Source organism: Cryptomeria japonica, chromosome 8, assembly GCF_030272615.1.
Source record: "Cryptomeria japonica chromosome 8, Sugi_1.0, whole genome shotgun sequence".
Lineage (NCBI taxonomy): Eukaryota > Viridiplantae > Streptophyta > Pinopsida > Cupressales > Cupressaceae > Cryptomeria > Cryptomeria japonica.
The window spans coordinates 711,233,141-711,238,202 of NC_081412.1; positions in this window are offsets into that span (position 1 = coordinate 711,233,141).

The window sequence follows — 5,062 nt, forward strand, 5'->3', positions numbered from 1 at the left end:
GGTGACTGGTTTGTATGCCATAATTTCACTTCTTTTCAGGGTTTATGGTTTTGAAGGTGTTCCATTTATATTGCCTACATCAGTGCCCGACAAAATTGCATATCTAGAGATTGTTAGGCAGCTTAGTATGTCAAATGCAAAGCATTTAAATGGTGCACACAAGCAGGTATTTATGCCTGATATTTTATATTTAAGATATTTCACCATTTTGTCTACCAAGGCATATGAAATGATTGAAAAGAAGCTGATAGAGGAGTACAATCTGTATGGACACTAAGCTTGGAAGAATTGTGATCCAAAAGGATATATTCACCATTGCAGGAAGAGCTAGAACCTGGGAGAATATTTGCACATACCCATGAAGGCTAAGGATTTATTTAGGAATAGGGAGTTGGATGAGGCTGATGCAGTCTTAGAGGAGTTGAACAAAACATTGGAAGAGCGGAAGCAGAGGCTTCAAGAACTAAAAGAAGAAGGAGATTTTGAGATTGAGTCTGATGAGAATGTAGCAATGTCTACCCTCTGTGCACCCGAACTAGAAGAAATGGTAGAGATCCAAGAGAAGGCTATGGTGAGACTCAACGGCAACACAGATGTGAGGATGGAAGAATATGTAGCATTTGTTGAAGATGAGATTTTTGTACAGTCCAAGGAGTTTAAGTCCTTCTTGTACCACTACAAAGGAAAAATATTAAGGGAATGCATCCCAAATGTCACCCCTTATAATGAAGTAGAGATGCTAAAAAGATTGAAGGAGGACATCGATGTAGAGGTGGCTACAATGACACCATAGAGATGAAGCAAAATTCTCAGTGAGGCAGGCATCATTTTGTTCCTAGGATGGGATTTATGTTCCTCTTTCATTTTTGACAGTTTGTTGTATTTGGATAGAAAATATAGAAAATTAGACGTACAGGCAGTTGATGACATTTTTATTGGATCAAGATATGATCCAAATGAAGAGGAAATTTTGCTTTGGGCCCTATACCCCCCAAATAAAAGACCCAAGATTATAGATGTAGATAAAGCATTTGGGCATATGATAAGGTTGAAAGTAGGAGAGGTTAATCCAATTGTCATTGCTGACTTAGGGATTGACATTGCCAAACTGAATAAAGTTCAAATGCAGTGGGTGTTAAACGAGGGTTAGAAATACAAAAATTTATACGAAGACTTATTAAGAAGTCATGGTCATGAAGTACCACAAATAACTAATACTGGTATGTAGTGGAAAATGAAATATGAGGACCAAATGAAAGAAAATATAAAGCTGAGAAGGCAAATTAGGACTGCTAGGGTGGATGTTGCTTGTGCTTTGTTGACCAACAGGTTTGAGCATTTATTGGAAGTTGTCAAGGAATTTTGGACTAATTGTTAGAAGACTCAGGATAATATGTCTTCTCATGAAAGAATTTTTGAGAAGCTGAAGGCATTGTTGAAAGAGAAGAGTGTCGAGGAGAAAATTGTTGAGAAGATCTAGAGAAGGTTGAACAAGCATAAGGAATTTGGTGTGGACATCAATCAGCAATTTACCGATTGTAAGGATATTGTTAGATATGGTATACCTGATATTGTGGATGAGGTTGAGCAGTTGAAGGACAAAGGGATTTGGATTACAAAATGCTAGAATGTATTCAAAACATCCCTTAATGTTGCCTGAGAAGATGTTTTGGATATGAAAGAGACAGGTGAGTAGATGGAGATAATGGTTACCATGGAAATTGTTGTCGGGGACACTATATTCAACAGAAGCACTCACCAGGATAGCAAGTATTTGGAACATATTCAGAAATGTAACACATTATGGGATGACCAAAATTGACGTCTTAGTTTGTAATTTTGTTTTATGTTTGGCAGTTAGGTAGTTAGGTATTACATTTGAGTTAGGTTTAGTTTAAAAAGATGAAAGGGTGTGTCCTTTCACTTGAGTCCTTTGGCTCACATGTATGTAGTGAGTCATTTTTGTATCATAAAGAGAGAGATGATATTTGCCGCTGGTTGGGGCTACAAGTGTTATGTTTTAGAAAAGTCAAATAGGAATGAGGAGTTTACTTTGTGCAAACTGAGTATATTGGAGTATTTTGTAAGTGTAGATTTTGTATACATTCTTATTCCACAAGTTAAATATAAGAGATCTCATGTATTTATATTCAAATTGTTGTGTGTAATTTTGTGTTTGATGAAACCGTATGTTCTCTTGATAAATCTTTCTGGATTTGTTGTGATGTGCCATCGCATGATGTGGTATTGAATGTAAAGTTGGGTTTACATTGTTCATACAACACATAATGAAACCTTCATAGTGATAATCTTATAATTGTCTCCTGAGTTGATATTGGTTCTTGTCCACAAAGTTATTCATTAACTGTCATATAAAGGCACTGGTCTGTTATTATTCTTTGTTGAGTAAGTTTGTATGCATCAGGTCCTTACCAAAGAAAGAAGTCTTTTAATTCCTATAAGTACTACTCTTTTCATAATTACTTAAGGCCCTAACAAGAATCTTTCACACAATACAATTATATATACACTTATTTTATCAGTTTTAAAGGCATTCAATAAAAAGCACTTGTATTAGCATAATTGCAAGAAAATCATTTACCATCACTATAATTTCTAATTCCCATAGTTTAAATCCACTCAAAAAAACCTTTTTTTTGCTTGAGAGTGTAAGGTACATCCACCTAGGTTTAGTGGAGCCTAAAGCGCAGAGGGATTTGGTCTTTGACCATCCCTATTCATTGGCCAAGGCTGATTGGATCAATTGAGGATTAGGAAAGTCTTTGGTTTTCCAATCTGTGGTTTAGGACACCAACATATTGGTGACTCTGCTGGGGAGTTATCTTAGGAAGTATTCCGAGTGTTTGGTGTTTTGCTTCAAACTCTACTAGAGGAAAGAACCTAGAAGATTAAGAGAAGATATTGATCCTCTTAGGAGGTGGTGACTCTACATTTTAATACATGAATAATAGTTGGTATTTTGAGAAAGTAAGAGAAACTCCTAGGCATTTGTCAATGAAATTGATGAAGGGGAGAAGGTCTCTACATAAGCGGCAAGATAATCTTGTTCAGTTGAGTTCAAAGAAAATGTATAAAGAAAAGAAATCAACAACAAGTATGGCATCTGGGGGTTATAAGAAGTTTTCTAGTAGAGAGAATGGCTCTTCATCTGGTGATAAGTTTGAAAATATGGAGGAAAATCCATTCTATGCCTTAAATGCAAAAGATAATAATGGTGGCCATGATGAAACCCTGACTTCTGAGGAACAGGACGAAAGGAAATGGGATGAAATCATATTTAAAATGGCCGACTTAAATGGAGATGAATCCAAAATGGCAAGGGCTCTTTGGAGACAGCCAGATTGGGTATTGAAAAAATTAGGGTTACAAAGAGATACGATTAAAAGCCCTAGGTCAGAAAGGATAGAAGACAAAAGTAAAGGTGAGGGAAATAGACCAAAAACTCCTAAATATAGTCCCCCTCATATGAGAAGAATAGAGCAACCTTTTGTAACCTTTGATAACCCATTATCAAATGGAGGTAGAGGATGGAGGGATGTGCATAGGGATGAAAGTGAAGAAAGGCATAGAAACAACCAAGATAATGGAGGAAGAAATGGAAATGGGGAAAATGATGGAAGCTAGAATAACACAAATAGAGGTAATATTATAAATAATAATAGAGGAAGCAATAGGTATGGCAGAAACCAAAACAATGGAAATAATGGAAATAATGGAGGTAACAATGATAATTATGGAAATGTTAATGGTAGAGTTAGAAACAACAATAATGTCAATGGAGGTAATAATGGAAATAACAAAAATAGTGATGGTGGTGGAAACAATGGGAACAATGGTAATTGTGGCAGAAATGGTGGATTCAACAGAAGAAATATTAACAATCAAAACAACAATCAGGGTGGCAGATGCCCTATGATCATTGAAATATATAGACAATTGGATTTCACTGGCATTGTTGGTTATCCAAACCAGATCACTAATGATTTAAGATCAACTATCCCCAGATTCTCAGGAAATGGAGTTGATTCAGTAGAACAATATGTAGTTAATGTAAAAAATATCATTGAAGAATTTGAGGTTCTTCATGAGGATGTATTCATGAAGTTATCTGTTCAATCTTTGACAGAAGATGCAAGAGTATGGTATAGAAGCCTTTCGGATGGGTGTATTGATAGCTGGTGAGAATTTGTAACATTGTTCTTGGAAGAATTTGGAGATCATAATCATCCTTCATTTGCATCCCATGAATTGACAAGTATAAAGAAGAATCAAAATGAATCAGTAGTTGAGTTTAATATTCTATTTAATAAACCATTAAATAGAATACCCAGAGATGTCAGACCTGTTGATTCATTTCTGATTAACTTTTATTTGAGTTTTTTTGATAGCAAAACCCATTATGAGATCTTGTCTTATAGACTTGATACTTTACAACAAGAATTCAAAACAATTGCTACCATTGATAACAACAGGAAGGTTGCTGGGAAGATTGCCAAGAGAGATGATCAGAAGTTGTACAATACCAGGGTTCCCATGAAAGATGAGCTTACTCAAATCATGGATATGCTTAAGGACCTAATGGGTAAGCAAAATCCTAATGAAAAGCCACCATATAGAAATAATAAATAAATGAATTACAATAGACCGAGACTACATGATATGCGATATAACACAAACTAGAAGGATGGGAAGTCAGTGAAGCCTAATGTAAGCAAACCAAATCCTGATTCGCTAAAAAAGACCACAAATTTCATGGATGAATATTCATGGTGTGATGTCTGTAATTTACCTCATGTTGCTGAATAGTGTATGATTTCCCAAGGTTTGATAGAGGAGGAAAATCATAATGAGGATTGTGAACCTACTGTAAATGTACTTTCATCTAATCCATATTGGGTTAGGGATGAAGACTCATCCGAGGGGGAGCATTTTTCTGATGCGTAGCAAATGAGAGCGAACCAGCATTATAGTATACAATAGGTCTTTTCAGATGATGATGATGAAGACATTACATCTTTTAGAAGATTGTTCCAAGATAACA